This window comes from Chrysoperla carnea, chromosome 5 (assembly GCF_905475395.1).
Source record: "Chrysoperla carnea chromosome 5, inChrCarn1.1, whole genome shotgun sequence".
Lineage (NCBI taxonomy): Eukaryota > Metazoa > Arthropoda > Insecta > Neuroptera > Chrysopidae > Chrysoperla > Chrysoperla carnea.
This window is the reverse complement of record NC_058341.1, coordinates 35,881,408-35,903,943: the sequence shown is the minus strand read 5'-3', so window position 1 is coordinate 35,903,943 and position 22,536 is coordinate 35,881,408. Positions and strand designations below refer to the sequence as shown.

General features: G+C 29.1%; 1 protein-coding gene across 1 annotated transcript in view; it reads left to right on the top strand.

Annotated features, from left to right (window-relative positions):
• Positions 1–22,536, top strand: part of LOC123300053 (EF-hand domain-containing protein D2 homolog) — a 55,852-nt gene that overhangs the window by 973 nt on the left and 32,343 nt on the right. The gene's annotated exons all lie outside the window — the stretch shown is intronic.

Sequence of the window (22,536 nt, the reverse complement as noted above, 5' to 3'; positions counted from 1 at the left end):
CAAGTTCTTTATTTCTTGGAACCTGTAAAATCATTATTATTAAATGAGAAAATAGATGGATATATTCATTAAAAAAAGGACTTTTCTAAATCACCAGAATACATCGTTGCTAACATACTTGCTCTGTTTTGGAATTCTTTAATGTTCAAATTGATCAAGTTGCTTAAAAAGCAAAATTGCTGTAAAATTTTCGCCTATTTTAAAGTTCCACCACAGGTCTGTCTATAATTACTAGATACACTGTCCCTCTAAATGTTTCCGAGCTTTCTTTTCCGTATCCTCTTTGTGTTCTTTTCATATTCTTTGACTATTGAGAGTTTCAAAATTTTTATTAAAATTTTCCTTTTCTGCAGCAAATATATCAATTCGACTGTTACCCATTTGAATTACTGTAAAAATGTCAATATAAACGGACTGTAAAGTTTTTCTTACTTAATTACACAAATAATTTTATGTTTGTTTAAAAATCTTCTTTGCACGCGCCTTTTTGTAATTTCGTACTATGCAGGCACGTGCCCACTCTTCCTTATGGATAATCTGCCTTTATTTTCTATGAACCCAAGCAAAAAATACGGGTGAAAGTAAAACGCTTTAAGCGTAACGTCAGTATTACATTGATCCATGTCGGGGCTCTTTTTGGTACCTTTTCTTTCCTTTCTGTGGGACCTTTCGCATAAAAATTGGTCATTCCTCCCTGCTTTTTGTAGTCTTCGTTAATCAATGCAAGCCCCACATTATTTGATAAAAATATGTTTTTTACTTTTCCTAAATCAACTTGCCTCCCTCTTGTGACGAACTTGTCCTAAAAATTTCTCATTTCTCTTTTGGCCCTTCTCCAGGGTCCCCAACCAATGCGGAGATCCGAGACAATTGCCTACTCCGGCTAATAATTAATCTGCCACTACGTAAAGCAATTTACCAAAACTGAGCAACCACATGATTAAGAAAGCATCACTTTTTAAGGAATAAGCGTTTTTTAACTCCCTTAAACAGTTAGACAATAATACATCCATTGTGCTATTTGATAAAATACATAAGTAAGTCTAGCAAGTTTAAACTTGTTGCAAATAATTCGGTTATTACTGAATAATAGAATTTACCTGTACACGGTTAACCCTTAAAGGACAAATCTCTTTTATTATTTAAAACGTCCCAATGTGATAGAAATCAACCCTAGCGATTTAAATATGAATAAAGCTTTGTATTTCAATCGTTTAAAGAGGAGTGTAGACATATTTTTTAAAGTGATGCCGATATTTTTGTAAATAATTTTTTAGTGTTTAGTTGAGAAAAGTTGGGAAACGACTGCTTTCATTAAAACCATCTAGAAGTGATTCGACTCAATCTTACTTTGAAGCGTGCTTATAGTCTGTGAAATTAGATTTTAACTTCTTCTTTTTTCTATAAAATTCAAAGAAACCTCACAAAAGATACGTATAAGATTCACAAAAAAAGAATTGGATAGGGATATCTCGCACATTTCTTTATAGGATAAAAAAGTAGTGATTGTTTTGTTGTCTGCCTTTTACAGAAGAAAAGTAGGTTGGGTAATAAAGAAGTGAGGATTTTATAGGGCTTATTATTTGGCTGCCGTTCAAAAAAAGTAGCAACTCTTTCGACATTTTCAAGACTAACGATCGAAAACAAAAATAATATAAATGGTAAAGTCATTTTAACAAAAACATATTTTTTGAAAAGTTTTCACGACTACACAGTTTTATGAATATATAAGAAAAATATTTACTAATTATAATCAGAATAACTTCGAAAAGCTGATAATAAATTGAAAAAATAGATTAAAGCAAAATGAATTTATATAGAAATATCTAATAATTTATATTAATGTTAATAATATTTTGGTTAAGTATAATTAATAAGTTTATCACTTTTATTAAATAATCAACAAATCTTGATGGAGCAAAATATTCAAACACAGTTTACTTCCAATCAAAAGTTGTTCTTTTTTATTATGACTGGCATGGTGCAGAGATTTTAAAAATTAATGAATGCATATCTCAATTTCTAATTCAGGTCAATTTAACTGCACATCAAAAGTTGACATTTCTTTACATTCTATTTAAAAAATTTGTTTTTATTTAGTGTCAAAAAACTTTTGTAGACAAATAGAAAGCAACACAAACACTTTTTGGAATTTTTTTAATATCCAAAAATTTGTGATGTCATTTTTAGGTAGTTTTTTTTAATACTGAGAGTAAGCACGCTATTATTATCATTCGTAAGAGCGAGGCCCGTCAAATTATTAACTTGAACACGTGGCTAATATCAATGATTATTCTTTTTTTGTTACTTATTCTAGGATAGGATAATTGAATAAAAAAATGCAAAAGCTTGTTTCCTACAATAGATAGCACCTAGGTTTCTCGTTGATCGGAAATTGCCAGGCGATGTATAATTCATTTTGTCGAATGTTGATCAAATTATTTTTTTGTATTTGTTACTCAATTATCTTCTTACTCGTAGTGGAAATAAAAGTTTATTGTCCCCTTCTTAGAGTTAGCGGGGACTACCTAAGAACTACGAATACAGCTGAATGTATTAAAAGTGGGGAGGGTTTTTGCTTGTTCTATTTTTTGAGTCAACCAGTCTTATTTTTTCTGTCAAACTTCCGCGGGGATGTTTTTTGTGCTCCACAGATTCTCAGGGTAGATTTCCGATTCAATTTTAGCCTTACTTACTTCAGCCATAATGCTGGATTTCAAGTAATTCTTTTTTAAATCAAGGAAGGAGTATTTGAACCTCGCCTTTTATATGTGCCAGAGCCAAGGAACTATGCTTACATAATCTGGTAAGTTCGGGGCCTGTAAAAATTTTTGCGCCATCAGTTTAACTTCTAAGCAAAATACAAGAATAAAAATTATGACGAAAATCATTTTGTTCAAGACCTGACAAAAGTTTTTTTGCATTTTTTTGTGATTTATCTTGTTATTCGCATAATAGAAAGCGGTGCCCTTTCTTAGTGTTATCGAACTACCTACGGACTCGATCTACATAAATTTTTGACTTGTTGCCAATATTTTGACGTTTTCCTTTGAAAGTATATTATTTTTCTAATTTAATTTTACTACATTATATAATATTTTTGTCAGACTGTTTGTAGAGGTAACAATATTTTTGAACAAAAGAATCAGTGAATCGTTCTTATTATTATCCAAATCTATTCAAAATTTTCTCATCTAACAAACAACAACCAAATTTGATAATAATAGTGTTCATATAATATTTAAATCTGGATCTGTGCATATCAAGGTATTATTTATTATGTAAAGCTTGGCCATTCTATTTTATGTAAATATATTTATTTAGATTTTATTTTATATTCACAGAGAGAAGAGGAGTGGTGACATTTTGTAAATATAAAATTTATAGACAATCAAAATACAAAAAAATATTATCTAAAGTTAACTTCCTTTTTAAACAGAATCAAAATATTTTATTTATATGCATTGCATTCAAATGAAGAGGAGTTTAAAAATTGAGCTTTGTAATAATAATGGGGGTTTACCTCCGTATTTGTGACATACGCCTTATCACAGAGGCCACTCACACCATTATTTGTTAATCTTTATTTATACAATTACAAACTTATTTTACAATTACATTTTTGATGTGGGTGGAGTCGGTTACTTCGTTCTTATCCAAGCGACGACAATGTGATCAATTCTGCACTCTCATTAATTATAAATTGTTCACACTGCCGCTGCCTGGATTCGAACCCGCAACCTAAGTCTAAATAGTCCAACGTTCTATGACTAACGCCTTAGACCGCTCGGCCATTTAAGCTCTTGCGGACTTTCTCTTGGTGCAGTCCTCCACCAAATTAGCAAAGAGTAACATTCATAATAAGAGTAATCACTAGCTAATTCTTACTGATTATGACTACTTAGTAGTCGAAAATATGTATTTAAAAAAAAAATACAAATTGAGCTTTGTATTATATGTCACTGAAGCTACCATCCGCTGATAGATCTATAATAATAAGAAATTTTAATGGGAACTTTCAAGTTAATGGGAATTTATTTCTTCTGGTTTTCTTGGTATGTACTTGTTCTTCGAAGTATACGGAAGAGGCCCAGGTGATGGGACAGACGGACTCAACCATATAAAAAGGTTAAAAATCTCTTGACCTTGAATAAACTGCCGAAATTCGACTTTTCTGCTTTTCAAGTTAATGGGAATTTTTTTTCTGGTTTTCTTGGTATGTACTTGTTTCTCGAAGTGTACAGAGATCCCAGGTGACGGGACAGACGGACTCGACTCGAAAAAGGTCAGGAGTCTCTTGACCTTGAATAAGTCGGTAAAATTCGAATTTTCTGCTTTTCAAGTTAATGGGAATTCTTTTTTTTTTTCTCCAAAATTATCAAAACCATACGGTTACAAAATTAGTTTACTTGCAGCTGATTGGCCAATAACCTACCATTGGCACGTTCCTTACATATAAAAATGCAAAACTTACATTTGACTTTGCTGAAAATAAAATAATTTTGATTACTTTTTCCCTGTTATGATCCACTTGATATCATTATTTCGTAATATGTCGAAATTTGGGATTCTTCAAACTATGGCTGCTTGGACAATTTTTATGTATCGATAAAGAAAATGTATCAAAATTGTAAAGCTCCTTATTATAAGCTCTGGGCATGCATTTTTCGTCTGTAATAGTTCAACCACATTTTTCTTGTAATCATCATTCAGCTACCTTTTCTTGCGTCTTCTTCACAGATATCTTTTCTTTCCTTAGTACACTTTCTCACTGCTAGGTCTAAGCTTTAAAAATCACTTACACATTTTACTAAAAACAGTAGTAGTAGGTTTTATACGTAAATGTCGTAATATTTAAAATATTAAAATGACTTATTGTTTAAAATTTATCAAAAATTTTGATCTACGCATAAAAAATATTTTTACTTCCTTTTATAAAACATGTATACGTGATGCATACGAAAGTTGTCTATACATTTAAATTGTAATTTGTGATTGAAGTTTTTTCAGGCTCAATTTGTACAAACGAATATTATATTTGAGTCGTGTTTAAAAATCTAAGTACTTAAAAATCACCTTTAAGAAAAAAGTCCCAAAAATTTTCATAACCAGCCATAAAATATAGTAACAGGAATCGTAATGTGCTTGCAAAAGTGAAAGTTTCGAGGCTTGATTCCTAGCGTATGAGGTGGTTGGCCAATTCTGAAACCCACAGTTAGAATCTTCAAAACTTTGATTTGCTTTGCTGAAAATATAATAATTTTGATCCCTTAGTCTCCGATCCTCTTAAAATACGAAGTGATCACCCTGACCTGATATGAGTAATTTTATCACGTATCAATTCGCTATTTTGTGTCTTTATTATGCTTTGTGTTCCTGTTTTTATTTATTTTAGCAATCTAATCTGTATACTAAAAGCTATATGGCGTTCATATCAGATTTTTTGCTTTTAAATATTTGCGATACAAAAACCGGATATTGATATCTATAAATAAAAATATTGATTATGTTTTGACTACTTTATTTTTTGAAATACCAGGTGGTGTAAAAGTTATTCTCTTTTGAAAGGCAATTCCTCCAAAAAATACAAACAAATATTATTATATTTTTCTTTCATTAAATCGCAACAATTTTAACGGCCTACTGATCGTGATTGTTTATTATGATTTTGAATAGAAAGTTCAAAAATGGTATCTAGAAAATTTTAGATTTCATTCCTTCTCCCCTACCCACCTCAACTTTGAAATTTCAAATGGCACTTCGTACTTTGTGATACCTCATTTGAAAGAGCAGAAAATTCTTTCTTCTAACCGTGATAAAAAACATGAAATCGATTAGTTCTTAATATAGACTACACAGAAGATTGCGGGTATGAATTCAATCTTCTGGGTAATCTATTTTAAGAACCAATCGATCGATTTTTTTTATCGTGTTGAATAGAGAATTTTATGCTCTTTCAAATGATATATTAGAAGGTGGAAATTTCAAAGTTGGGATGATGGGATGAAACTTAAAATTCTCTAAGTACTATTTTTGAACTTCTCCTTCGATATCTAAATCGACGTGTTTTCACTCAAAGCAGTAATCACATTAGGTCAAGAGTTATAATAATAATAATAATATAATAATAGTGGGATTTAACCTCCGTTTCTCTGACATATACGCCTATAACAGAGACCACTCACATCATTATTTGTTAATCTTTATTTATTTAATTACAAACATATTAACAATTACATTTTGATGTGGGTGGAGTTGGTTACTTCGTTCTTATCCAAGCGACGACAATGTGATCAATTCTGCACTCCCATTAATTATTAATTGTTCACACTGCCGCTGCCTGGATTCGAACCCGCAACCTAAGTCTAAATGGACAAACAGACAAAGACAAACGCCTTAGATCGCTCGGCCATTTAGCCAAGAGTTATTAAAGGTGGATACTTATGAAATGATCTCACTCTAATTACTATATTATTTGAATGTAGTCATGATGGGACACATCTTATAGGTTATTAATTGAAAATTAATGTATCACCAAAGCTACTTTTAGAAATGCTAGATAAAAACTCTTTCGGATCATTCAAATGTATTTTGCCTACGTTATAATATTTAAGCTATCATATGTAGTGGATATAATCATTTTGCATTGCATATGATGCAGTTTTGTATGCGTCTGGACCAGTTCAATTATAAGATATAAATTGAACGTAATAACATTTATATGTGGGTGGTTTGTGTGAATATTCCATACGTCTGTTACTGTCTCCACATCTGTATCCTATCTATGTACCTTGTTACTAGGTCAGCGTCAGTTATCGATTGTACAAGGTAACATATATAGATATATGTTTTGTAGTAATATAAAGTTTGTCTATTCTATACCCTGCGTAACATATAATTTATTGTAACCGTTGAGTAGGTCTACGTTTATTAGCTTGCATGCCGCGGTCGTCTCTAGATTATACGTCGTTATATATGTTGCTCGAATCAACGAGATCGGTTTAACTTGCATCATATTTTTATTGTCGTGAAACGGATTATGTACTTGGGTATTGCTATAGCAATATACTTACTAAGAGAGTAACTGATTATGGCCGCACATTTCTTTTACATGTTAATTGCGAAATTCAGTATATTATTAAGAATACAATTATTAAGAATAAGCTAAAAGACAAGCCTGTGTTAAGTAGAACAGTCATAATATTTATGTTTAAGATTTATGGCATTAGGATTCTGAATATTCAATAATTTTACGTTAGACAGGATCCAGACATAAAACCCTAGGGACCAATTCTGGAAAGAAATTTTTTAAAGATATTTTTGAGAAAACAAGATAATAATATGTCTTCCAGTAAGAAAAAGTAATAAACTTAATTATTTTGGTTTAATTTATGATCTTAAACCTTTTCATTTCAATTACGATTCATTATTGTTTCGGGCAGACAGTAATAAGTTGGACAAAGATACAAGATATTTGTTATTCATTTTATCACATTAGTTTTTTCACAAACTGTCCGAAACAAAAGGTAATCACTTTTTTAAATGGAAAGGTCTATGTCGTAGTAAACAAATCACATTACAGTTTTGAGTAGATTTTGTTCGCGGAATACTGCAGGTGTCTGAGAATTTGGAACTTAAAGATAATTATGTCAAGAAAATAATTTTAACGCTAAATTTTCTTTAGTAGCCAAAGTACCATCCATTAATTACGTCACACGTTAAGGAGGAGGGAGGGGTTCAACGAAATGTCATATTGTGTGACAACGTCAAAAGTTTTGCGACGTTAAATTTCTTGCATGGGAGCAGCAGTTAAATGATATCGATTTCATACGGGATGAAACTTTTAGAGGAAACAGTTTATAAGAACTTAATAGTGACTTTTAATAATTTTTACTGAACCTTGAGATAGTAATTTGTACATTGCTCGCCATTAAAACAATATGTTTAGAGTAGATAAAATTAGGGATATTTGGGATAATATTTGTCCAAAGATAAAAGCTACTGAAAGATTTTTGTTCTACTTTTAAAGTCTATTCAACGTAACATAGTAACATATATACAAGTAATTCGCCTACCCAAGAGCTGGCAAGATAGATCTCAGAAAATGATAGATCTCGGAAAACTGATAGAGCGAATGAGCTTTAAACTATCAAAATGAAATAGTAAGCGGGTAAAAAACTTTTAACTCGAGAAAACTTTCAAAAGTCACAGAACCATTGACTGCGTTTCGAATATTTGTCCGTATTCGAACTTTAAAACAAAAAGACTTGATCATAATCTTTTTTTAGGTGATTCGACAACATCTTTTATATTTTTTGTTTGTTTTCAAAATAAATCAAAATTAAAAGAATAGTAAGTATTTGTCTGATTAAAATAAAAAACAATGATAAAAAATGTCATGATCTTAATATATCATGAATGTTTACGTCAAAACATATTAAATATGAGTCAAGTGCATAAACTACTTTTTTCATAATCATAAAAAAAAATTTATTTAACACATTGAAATTTAATACTTTTTACCTTGTGTTTTAAGACAAAGGTTATGACAATAAGTAAGAACTTTAAAGCTATTTCAGTAGAAATTTGATTCTGTATGATGCATTACATACACGTTTTTTTTAATGATAATATCAAATAAAAATTAATAATATAATCATATTTCTTTTGAAATATTTAAAAAAATTTATTTATTCATCTAATCCTTTCCTAAATGTTTAATTAAATTTTAATTTAATTAAAATTTAATTTCAGTAAAATTCAAATGACTCAACGTTTAAAAATAAGTTAATGTATAGTCAAAAATATAAGTGAAACTCCAAAGTTTTTTTTCCTTCCGAAAATAAGAAAAACTAGGTGTAGCGATAAAAATAGTAAGATTATGTGAATAGAGATAGGTTCTTGTGGAAATAAGTAACTGGTAGACTGAGTCCAATTGAAAATTTATGAAAAAAGGAACTAAATGTAATCATAAATATAGAGAACGCGAGGATCTGCTAGCCTGTAAGTGAATGCGATATGATGAATGAGTACCAATTGTAGAAAAGATCCCAAATGAAAACGAAGAGCAGATAAGTATTAAAGGTGAAGTGAGGTATCAAAGTTGTCAAAATTTACGAAAAGAAAAACCAAAAATCACGCGTAAAGCTAAAAATGATGACATTATGTACATTAAGTACCAAAAAAATTGGATGTATCAATGGCAGATGGGTCTGTGGCAATAAATACGTGACAGACTCGTTACAAGTTAAAGAAAATTAACTGAAAATTAAATACTAGTTGGAGTCATAAAAATATTACCAAAGGATAGGAAACATGAGGAACCAAAAGGCAGGCAATTTGATCAGAAAAAGTCTTGGCAAATTGGTTCCAAAAATTACTTTTGAAATTTTCTTTACTTTTATTTTATTACAAAAATATTTCTTTACTTTTTATTTTTTGAAGAAGATTAATGGTAAATGAAAAAAAAAAAAACTCTCATTAACTTTTTAAAAAGATCAACCGACTGACCTCTAATCGGGCCGTCCCTAAACATTTAAATTTCTACTTTCGTTCTTAAAAGCCAACATGTAATGAGTATGATATTATACCAAAAAAAGATGAGAACGCGTTATACTTACTTTTGCCACAGTCTGTTTTGCTAACACCATCAAGGTGCGGCTCCCACGTTACAAGTTAAGAGTTAACTTATTATTATCAATGAGTCAAAGTAAATACATACGGATATGTTTACCAAAATCGAGATAATAAATAATCTGAGTATTTATACCTTGTATATTTGAAATATATCAAGGTATATAAAGTTTAGTCCCTAGTTTGTAACGCTTAAAAATATTGATGCTACGAAGAAAATTTTGGTATAGATGTTCATAAAATCATCTAAAGTCAGCCTAATGTTTCAGCCTATTTGCAAAAACACAAATAGATATCAAGCTGAAATATTTATAGTGTGCTTACGACGTAAAAAGTGAGGACGAGTTCGTACATGAGCAACATTGATCAATTGGGTCTTGGGCCCGTAGAACTTATCTTGTAAACCGTGAGAGTTAGTACAAAAGTTTAATTGTAAAAAATATTCCTTATAACAACTTTTGTCTGAATTCTATTCCTTATAACAACATTTTTACATAAACATCACTGTTTTATTTTATAGTATGTATTATATGGGAATATCAGTCATCTGTGTGTGCCTATATAAGAATGGATATCTTTCTTTACTTACGTGACGTAAAAAAAAAACGATTGCGTAATCAACACTGTCTATACATGGTATATTTCCAATTAACTCAGTTAATTGTTTGTTTTTTACTTGTTTTGATATCAAAATAATATAAATTTAATTAACAAAATATTTGTTGACCTAAACGTAGGTGTGCACATGTATCAGGTGTTTATGTGGAATAAAAGAGAAGACTGGTTTGTATTAAACCACGGCCAGACACGAAGGCGAACACCAAATAACAACGAAAATAATAGGCAAGTATCAAACATCGCAAAGTGAATACAATACAATCCATTCATTATGTGATGATACCCATTTGATACTTGCCTAGTTTCGTTATTGTTTGATGTTCATCTTCGTGTCTGGCCACAGCATTAAAAAATTAAACAACTTGCAGTTTCCATAAAATTAATTTCATTAATCATCAAAAATATTAAAAGTAATTACAATATTCATAAGGTACACAGATGTTAAAAATAATTATAATTATTATCATTGATTGCCTTGCAATTGGAAATTTATAAATGTGATAAACGGCGTTTTCACTGTTTGAATATGAATTTATATCTCTGTACAGACTGTCCCAAAAAAGTAGTATCAAAATAAGTTTTTACAGCTATAGATGGAAAATCGGTGCATTCATAGCAAAAAAATTTGTATACCTAAATACTTAGATTTTAACTTCACGTTAACTCTCAAGAAGTGAGCAAGCTTCTTCATGTTCTTTAAATTGTACAAGAAATTTCTTGTTTGAACAGGAAATTTGCAGCTTTCAGGCTAAATTTAGTCGTACCTTGTTATGAACGAATTTATCTAAAACAGTAAGGAAGGCGTTATCGATAGTCTTGTAGAGCGATTTATAATAAAAATTTTTAATTATTAGCAGATGAAGACTTCAAACTTAATAATTATTTATTTGAATTCTTATAAGGGTCTTGCGCTTTAATTTTTGTGCCACATTCTGCAGGTACATTTGTTAAGAGCTCTTAATTATACATATGTCGATTGTAAGTAATTTCTCGAAGCAATTAAACAATTAAATAAATATTAAACTGATAACAATATTATAAATCAAAAGGTGAAATTAAGTAAAAATTTATCTCAAATTGTTTTCACATGTTCTTTTAATCGATCGACTATTACCTCGCCATTCTAGTTCTTTGTAATCCGGTTTTTTTTGTTTTATTTTTTATTTTATATTTTTTTTGTTAAACCATGTTATTACAATTGTTTAAATAAATAGAAAAATTTATTATTGCAGTATTAATTGAACAATTTATTTTAGCATTCCAATCACCAATAGTAAATAAATAGCAATGTGAAATGATTGTAGTTGAATTATTGATAGACATAGGCGTAACTAGAATTTATTATGAAACAAGAAATGCAATGGCTAACAGGGTTTGCTGTTTGTTTATACCCTGTATAGACGGTTGCTCCGTACGTTCACCCTATACATCATTTCTTTTTCTTAAGGATGTATGAACACGGTGGTGGTGGCACAAATTTAAAAAATATATTTTTTTCAATTTTGATGATAAATTATATTAAAACTTGACGATATAAGAAGAAAAGTAAGAATAAAATTTTTCGATATCTGGCGTAATTTTCAAAATATCGAAAATTGAAAATTTTGTTTAATTATTCAGCTTTCGATATTTCGAAAACCAAAGCTCATATCATTCATGAAGTTATAACAAAATTTATCATCCAAGTTGAAAATAAGATAGAAATAATTTCAACCCTAAATTTACCCTGCCCTTACATCCCTTATTTGGATGGAGACACTTGGTTTTTTTCTTTTCTATGCCATTGCTTATATGCTTACTTTCTATTAAAATTTTTTTTTTAAATTTGTTTTCATTCATTACAAGTGAAAATTATCAAAAACTTTCAAAATATGTCATTTTTTTAGACTCATTTATAAGAGCCAATGTATTTTATATCGATTTTCATTGACTATTTTCTTAAAAATTTGCATGGATACCTATACTGAAATATATTCTTTCTATAACCACATATTCTTTGAGTAAAAGTCTGCCTATAAAATTTTGAGCCTTTAAAGCAAACATTGTTGTCCTGCTCATACATCCTTAAGTTGAAATTACGACAAATATATCAATAGAGTTTATGAAATAAAACAAGCTGTTTAGAATTAGAACCTGTTACGAAGTAGTTCGAATGATAAAATATTAGAGAAACACATAAAGAAATATGTTACGAAACCAGTTTATTCGAAACTGCTTTGAGGTATCTTCATAAAGAAAAAATTATATCTAGTTGAGAAAAGCGCAACCTATTTTTTCAACAAAAGCGAATTAAGGACAAAATTTTTGATTTTGTAAATCATTAGCTTTAAAAATTTTTCTTGTTGAAATCTTTCTATATTTTTCACAACCATGTCATGTGAATTGCTTATGCCTATTTTTAACCCGTTCCAAAGCTTGTGCTGCTTAAGACTGGTAAAAGAAGTCTTTTTAAACTTTACATACAGTATCTTTAGATACAGTATCTCAAAAACCGCTAAATTTTGATATAAAATTCTATGAGAACTTAAGATATTGAAGAATACCTCCGGGAAAAGTAATGACGGTAAACCGACCACATTCCAATCCTAGAACATGTTATACACGGACGACTCTTTTAAACAACGCACAAGGTAAATGTTAGGTCACTAATTTTACACACTCAAATCTAGCCAGCGCTATGCTATAGATTTGTTGTAAATTATATGAGAATTTTTAGCTCTTAAACACATCTATTAAAACAAAGTTGATCGATTTTTACTCAGCCTCGACTGACGCCCACCCACCGCTAAAAAGATATTTGATTGTATTAAATCAAATGTCTAAATTTAGAGACTATACAATTATTATACAAATTATATAACTGGTATTCTACACTGATAATTCTAAATTTATTAATAATGACATCATTCAAATATTCAAATATATACACTAAATAGCAATGCGAACTATTGTTAAAGTTATTTATTATTATTTAATTCATAATTAAATAGTACAAGAGTCAGTAGCATATTAATACTTGACTCTCTTGAACTGAAAGTAGGTCCTACTGAAAAATGGCACATTTTAATTATTTTAGACTGCAGGAGAGTTACTTTTTAACAAGTGAAATTTACAACCTTTTAAAAAACCCCCGTCAAATTTTTTCGGTTACGGAAGCCTAAACTCGCACTTGATACATATATAAGAACACTCTCCATTAAATTACCTTTTTTCTTAAAGTATTTTGAAGATCGTCGCCAATTTTATTCGAATTCGGAACCCTAAACTCGCACTTGAAACATAGCTAAAAACACTCTCCGTTAAATTACTATTTAAAAGAAACCAAAAAAATTAAAATCGGTTCATCCGTTTAGGCGCTACGATGCCACAGACAGACACACACACACATAGCGGTAAAACTTATAACACCCCTTTTTTGTAGGTCTAGGTTGTTAAAAATAAACTATGAGTTCGAAAGAAGCTGCTATGGTTTTAGCCTAAGATATCTCGCATAACGTCCAGGAATATATCGATGTTCGTATTTCTTTCAAATGTTCTCAAAGACGAAATATTTTTATTTGACATTAAATAGAATTTTAAAATGTTTTGTTCAAAGTTTATATATTTATTTGGTTAAGATTAAAAATCTAAAATTCGTTGCTGATCTGTAAGAAATCCATTTATTCATTTGACCTTTAAATTTAAAACCATAAGTTACTATTTTTATAAGCAATATATGCGGGAGGCTTAATTTATGTGAGAAATCCTTTTGTGATATTGTCTGAGATGTGCATCTGTAAAATTTAATACATGTATATGAATTGTGTTTGATAAATGGTTCGAATTGTGAGATCGTTTCGGAGATATAAAATTAATTATTGATCACAGAACACCAAAAGTTTAAATAAGTTATCTCTGCATGTAATTATAAATTTAAACTCTAATTTAAATTGATACCTCGATAATATTGACAAAAACAAGATAAAAAATGTCGCAAAAATTGCCTTGTATTTATATGCGACAAAATGGTAAAAATTTAAATGGCGTTGGTTAATTTTATTTGATAGAATTTTATCCTATTAAATTTAATCCCGTTTTCATGAACTACTAATGCGAACATGCGAACATCAACCAACTCGAAGCTACATATGTATTTACAACCATCTTAGTTTAGAAACTTCTAAATGGACATTAGGTACAGTACAGATGGTATCGAAATGAAATTTTTTCTTATAAGAATCAGATCATTTTATAAAATTTACACCCCCTCGTTTTCCCTAACGCAGCCACGTTTTTTACGTCACGTAAGTCACACTTCCTCAATGGACATAGAGATAAACAAGAACATACATATTTACCAAACATGTATATTTGCGCCTTAACGGTTTACAAGATGGGTCTTACGGACCCATGACTTAATTGACCTATAAAACACGGTATAAACCCGCTATAAAAACAAAGAGGCTCTAGGAATTTCAGCTTGATATCTCATTTCGTTTTTAAGTTATCATGTCGACAGGCGGATGGACAACCGGAAATAGACTAATATGGTGATTTTATGCACACCTGTACCAAAATAATCTATAAGCGTTACTTACTTGGGGCTATCAAAGGGGATATATTAAAAAAGGCTAATCTTAGATGGAGGGAGGAACGTACTTGTGGTGCTACAAGGCAGATATGGTCTGAGTACAATCCTTCCGAAGATCTTATGTCATTTCCAAGGGCCTTTTTTAGCAAAATTGCTGCGGCTTCTAAGGATACTGGCTAGGTGGTAGGACGCTGAACGTCTAAATCATGATTATTGCAGGAGCTGTCACAGTGAGGATGTGGACTAACTTGATCCAGCCTTTCTTTGACGATCTCTCCGACCTGAAGTCTGTTGACGTCAAAGCACTATGGCTGTCCTTGAACAGGTCCAAATGATTCATGGAGTAGTGGCCGGGAATGGGACGGCTCCTTTTCAGCATCACAACGGACCCTATGGTCTAAGTGTGTCTCACTCCAGGACAGCCACTCTAACCTCACCTAACTTGGGACTAGACTTAGTATAACTTGAAAAATTCCATGTATACATGATACAAAAGTTTTGTATTTGTGATATTCAAAATTCAAAACAGTTTTTGCACATAAAAAACGTCTATATAAACAAACTAGTTTAAAAAAAATATAATAATATAAGCAGCAAGCAACCACAATATACACACACCTAAGTTTGGACTGTTGCGTTACCATTTAAAGTAAACGATCGCGCTTGCTTTATAATACGCATTTATAATATTATTGTCTTCACTCCGCGATGGAAACTATAAAGCTTACCTATTTTGGTCAACTATATTGTTTAAAATATGTATAATATTAAAGCAGCTATGCAAAATGTGTCTTTTATTTAAAATCTGCAAGATTCAAGTCAAGGACCTTTTATGTTTTAATATTTTAGAATAGGTGGTCACTGTCATTGAGTATGTAAAAGTCGCAAACTTATTTTCTTTTGTAGATTTGAACTGGCTTATGGAGAAATTGGGTTGACAAAAAAGGCCAATTATCAAATGTCATAATTAGTTTTTACTAGTCAATTTACAGGCTCATAACGAAAGATTTGAACATTTTGTCAATTGATTCTTGTTTAGAAAAGCTTATAGACTAATATTCTGGATCTTGCCAGAAACCCTATTGGTCCAATTTTTGTATATCCTCTCCCCCTTCCACAGAAACAGTTAAATGACATTTTTTGAACCTAGTAAAAGTTACTCTGAGAGCTTTGGGTTATTTAACGTCAAAAAGACTCTTTGTGATTTTTTTCTTAAAGTTCTCCGTTTTCGAGATGTCAACAGTAAAATGTTTGGAAAAACTCCAAAAAGGCCATTTTAAAAGCTGAAAAACGGGGCTTAAAATTTGATTTTTGAGCTTATCAAAATTCTAAAATAATGTTTTATGTAATACAGTTTTGATAAACTTCATTTTTTGGTATCATGAAAGATCCTATTGTCTAAGTGAATTTCACCACCAGGATAGCCACTCTAACCTCACTGAAGAATTTCCAACTTTTATATACATATTATCCATAATTTGAAACTATACAACTTTATTATTTCCTCGCAAGGATCTTTGTTTATTAAAAATTGCTTTAGAAAGATTTTATTAAAATTTAATATTTCGTTATTAAGTTACGGTTAAAAAAAATTTTCAACCAAATTAAAATTTCATGAATATATCTGGTATTTTTTTAACAACACAGATTTTTTTAATAATCATAAATATGTTTTATTATGTAAATCAAAATTTCGAAAGAAAAACTATAAATATCGTCATGCAAAAGACAAAAAACAATCCAATTTTATTCAAAATTCAGAATCTGTCCCACGTTCTGTCATATTTTCAGTTTGTTTGTTCATTTTAATTTTGTGAATATTTTTAAAATTCAATTTCTGCTTATTAATTATTAATATTAGTTTTAATTTCTGTATAAAAATACTAAATGAAAGTAAATATTTTCGCATAATATGAGAGAGTAGATCAAATGTTTGTAAAATGTTAAGAAAATTATTTTTTTATTATGATATTATGATAATTCATAGCGATAGTTAAGCACTTACGTAGGAATAATAATCGAAAACAATTTTTGAATGAGCTGATTTGGAGAAAAATAATTTGAAAAAAGAAATAATGTTATGAAATAATTTCTTTTCCAACAAATATCATTTTATCGAGGGTAACGAAATAAGAGGGATAAATAAGTACCTATATCTATCAATTAATTGCAACATAGTAAAAACATTTCTTATCATTACACAAGAAATGAATTTAAAAGAAAATACAAATATGTATATAATACACATTACATATTTTTTAAAGAACTTTCCTTTTAGAAAATCGAATGTGAATGAATATGAGAAATTAATTATTTTATTCCGCAATAAAAATCTTGATTTTCCATAAAACTTGTAAAATAATAATCAGTCAAGCATGAAAAAATACATAAGTAATAACAGATCCGATTGTCATTATTAAAATTATAAGTGTTTCCTCTAGCAAGTCAGGCAAAACGAGAGACTTATTCTAAGTATCTCAAAAATAATGAGATTAATTTGGAATAAGCCTTTTTAAATTCTTCTTGAATTAAGTATTTTTCAATTTTTACCTCGGAAAAAATGTTGGGAATGCATCAAATCTGGGCGCTGTATGAACGCTGACTTCTTGAGTTTGGACGCTGAATACAGCGTGTGGATCCCGTGTAGGATTCTGTTCTGTTCTGTTAAAGTGTTTTAGTGATCGGAAAAAAAAAGTGAGTGTCATTTTGCGGTTGAAAAATCTGCGAAAACTAATTTCTAACAAATTCAATGTATGATAATTTTGAAATAGTTGATTAAAAGTAGGTTTGACAGTAGGGAGTATTCATGAAATTTAAATTTGGTTCAAATATTTTTTTTTATTAAACTAAACCATTATTTTAGTAATTAATACATTTTTAATACAATAAAAGTACAAATTCAGTGAGAAAATTTCTAAAACGGAAATTTTAAAACAGACGTGACGTCATAGTATGTGGCTTTTCAGCCTCGTTGACATATTGTATGGTATTAATTACTTATATTTTGTATGGTATTACCATGGATATATACTATAATTACCACATACGTGGGTTTTACACCTGTTGTAAACAGTACATTGAACTGTCACTAACTGACAGGTCACATTAATACGTCATCAACAGAGAACGCCAAAAGGACTACGTTCTCCAAATTATTCTCTATTTTAAATATTTTTTTTACACTGAATTACAGCATTTTTAAACAGTATTTATATTTGTTACTATGTTATAACGGTGTAAACAATGAATTAAAATATTTATAAAATACATGAATATTTCCTATTACTACCTGCAACGGAATCCCAATTCCACTACAATTCATCTTGAAGAAAACCTACACTCAATAAAAAAATATAAAATATGTTTGTAAGAAATCAATTGAAAATAACATAAACTTGATTTTATTTATGAACTTCTTGAACTTTTTGACGTCATACACACAGATGCACACAAGTGAATCAACAATATAATTATTATATTTTCACTGTTAAGGTGATTCTTGAAGAATTATTAATTCAATTTTATATATTTTTATATAAAAATATTTCTTCCCGATTTCTACAAGCTGTTTGAAAATTATGTTATTAACAACTATAAAAAAAAGTCTCTAGAAATACAAAAAACACTTTCTTTAAAAATAGACCCCCAAAAAGGGCTATACATCTGATAGATTGAATTGAAGTTCTGTTTGGTTGAAGTTTTGTTGTCATAACTTGGAACATCCTGTAGAGGCAAACACTTTATATTAAAAATTCAGCTAAAACTGCCCGTTAAGGTATCTAAATTATATTGTGCATAATTTTGCAACACAGTGTATAAAATACGCACGTTTTAATAATTTTTTTTACTAAGTAATAAACAATTTATATGTAATAATTCATTAATAATCTAAACATGGTCAAAAGTAATAATTAAAAAGTGAAAACTATAGCTGAAAGTATTATTATAAAGTTTTTTTCATTCTTATAGTATTTTGTATGTATCAGTCATGATAATACTGATAAATCGTGTGATCATACCATATTTGGATACAAATTCACTTTTTATTTTCCTTCTAGAATCATTTTATGCAGTTATTAAATAATAATATCCAGTTAAGTGATTAAATGTTTCCGTTCTTAAAGCGTGGGTTGGATAGAATAATTAAGATAGTAAATTATAGGAAATAATGTTTTTTTTATTTACTTAAATATTAAAATAATAAATCAATAGAAAAATTTCTTAGAAATCATAGAATTTAGAATTGCAATTTCAAAGGTTTATACGTCAATTTCAATCAGAAATATTTTAGGTAATGAAATTAGAGGATGAAAAGAATGACTTGGTGATAAATTATATAACTTGAAATTGATTTTTCTAAATTGATTTTTCTAACATCAAAATAAAATTTAAATAAAAAATACTTTTTAAAGGATATGCTTTTATTGTACTAAAAAAGTAGAAAATAATTTTGTAGGAATAACTCATACATGACTATTTGTAAAAGCTTGAGGCGCTCAATATAAAAATTGAGTTGCAAGATTCCACTCGAACAAACATAGTTATAATTAAAGAGAATTGAAAAAAATACACTCGAACCAGGACTCGAACCCGGGCTTCTTGGATTCATGTCACGCGCCCTACCAATTAGGCTATTCGAGTTATAGACACGAATGCAATTTTTCAACTCAATGAATTTTTAATTTGTTTATCCACTTACTAGAACTAGAGCTTTTTTTACTAGAACTTTTTTTTTTTACTACACAAGAGATTTGTCAATATTTAGTTTACGCCTGTATGTAACATATTACATATATCAAAATATAGTCGAATAGACCATGATGTAAAATATCGTGTGCATGATTAAATGTAAACAACAACAATAAGTAATAAACATAGTTATATACATACATTGCGGTACTCCAAATCATTGTTGATATTTTTTATTGAACGCCTCAAGCTTTTAAAAATAGTCAAATATGAGTGACTCCTATAAAATAAATTTCTACTTTTTAGTACAATAAAAGCTTGTCACTATAAAATTATTTTTTGAAGCGATGGGAAAATCAAGACGTCACTTACCTTATCATGCTTTGTCAACCAAACTAAGCGTGTATGCATTTTAGCTCAATCGGTTGACGATAACTGCTTCAAAATTGCAAGATTCCACCAGGACAAACGATACATTGCAATTTAAATAAAAGCTTGTAAAAAAACACACAAAATCTAATATTATCTTAATTATATTTTTATTAATGAAATATTAAGTATGCATACTTAATAATCATTTAATATGAAAATGATGTCAGCCAAATGACCGCCTTTGGATGTTCTGTTGCAGTTTATTCGTTGGAGGTAATTTTCTATGACCTTTCGGGATTTTCAAGGAGTTACTTCGGCTATAACTTTGGTGAATGCTGCCTTTTATACACTCCAACGTTTCAGGTTTGTTGATATAGTCGTGATTCTTAAGAAAATCCCTACAAAAAGAAATCCAAGCAAAATAGATGTAAAATATATCTCTATCTCTATATATTATAAATGCCAAAGTAAGCATGTTTGTTTGGTTGTTTGTTTGTTACGTTTTCACGCTAAAACTAACGAATTTAATTTGACATTACCATAAATTACACAGATTTCTGTAAAAATAGTCAATATAAAATATTTCACGGCCATCTTCTCTGATATACTTAATGAATAATTACGACTATTATACCTTTAAAAAAATAGAAAACCATACATATATTTTACCTGTGTAAAACGATCTTTACCATTATTTTGAGTGTTATAGAAAGAGGATAAGCTAGAGCAATCTTTATCAATCTTTACTTTTAAACCCAGCGAAGCGGGTAGGTATCACTATTATTAAATATATTTATTTTTATTTATGATCCTTTCAAATCATATATAATTTTTGTTTTTTAATATTCATATAATAGCATCTTCGTTATAAGTGAAAATAAATATATAAAAATATTTGAGACACGATTTAATTTTAATTTCGATTATATCTTTCACTTTTTACATAAAATTTAATTGATTTTAACAATTATATTTTAAACTCACAGTATGTAGAATATAACGTCAGTAGTTTATATGTTTGTAAATAAATAAATAAGTATAATATTGTTGTTGCTTTCACTGAATAAATAATCATAATATTGATTACATATACGTTGGTATCTACATCTTAATTAATTAACATAAAGTTCAATGTCTAATCATGTTCATCAAACATCTGCACTGTGTGAATTTCTTAAATTTTATTATTTCACTTAAAATATTCAATTTTAAATGAAAATTATGATTATTATTATATAATTAAATTTAGTTGTTTACTTTATTCATATATTAAAATATTAATATTAATTAATATATAAAAATTGAAGTGAATTGGTATAATGAAAGTTACTTTCGCACATAATATATGAAAAATTATTTTTATTATTATTATATTTTTATCTTCTCGTTTCATTTCTAAATTCAAAGATTAAAAATAAGGTACGACCATACAACAGTCATTTACGATATTAGTGAGATAACAGCATTATTAACGTACGCATGCGAAATTTGTACGAGTTGAGCAATCGTAGAAGTTACATTAATAATGCGTTAACACACGTAAATATAAAATTTGTCATGACTTATTGAGAAAAATACAAAATTAACAAGTGAAAACAAACAATTGACTGAGTTAATTGTTGAAATACTCTGTGTAGAAAGTGTTGTTTATCAATGCTTGCATCATTTCTTATAAATTAGAAGAGAAGAAATTTTGATCTAATTTCCGCCCTCACGGATAAATAGTGATGTTTACAAACTAAAGTTGTTTATTTTGTATAAGGAAAATTTTTAACATTTAAATTTTTGTTCTGATCCAAGATTCAATCGACCCATACTGCTATTTACGAACTCAACCTCACTTTTTTTGTCCAAAGTACGCCATAAATTCAGCTTGATATCTCTTTTAGTTTTGGAGTTATCGTGTTGACAGACAGACGGGCAGACGAACTGACAATCGGAAACGGAATAATTAGGTGATTTTATGAAAAAATTGTTCATAGCATCAATATTTTAAACGTTACAAACTTGGGTCTAAACTTAGTATACCTTGATATGTATTTCATATATACAGGATATAAAAATTTACTGTAGTAACTTGTTATTAGTATACATTTTTGATCATGAACTATTTTTCCCACGCATACGGAGTGAGAAAAAGAGTTCTTATCTCACGGACTTTGTGACACCATTAGCATATTTTTTCTGAATTTATTAATTTTCTATTTCAGGTGAGTCGTTCTTCCTAAGTATCCCATAAGATTACACAATTTGAGTAAGAAAATTTTATAATGCAAATAATCATTGTTCATAATTAATTAGGACCTTGGGAACTAAGTTATACCGGTGTGGATAAAATGGTGTGCTCCGATTAATAATAAGCCCGTAAAGTATTAGACAAATTCCGCCAAATTCGAATCTGATATAATTACTTGCAAAATTGATCGACTCCAATTTGAAATTTCTACTTGGGAAAGTAATAATAAATATTTTTGAATACAGTAAATTAAATATCCGCTCCTAGGTAAAAATTCCCCATATGTAGACGGGTACAATTATTATCAAATTTCTTACAAATTTAAAATTACATTTCCGGAAAAGTATTAAATTACTTATTTATTTAAAATGTTTATATATTAAAAAGAATTTAATAAATTTATTATACCTTATAGTAG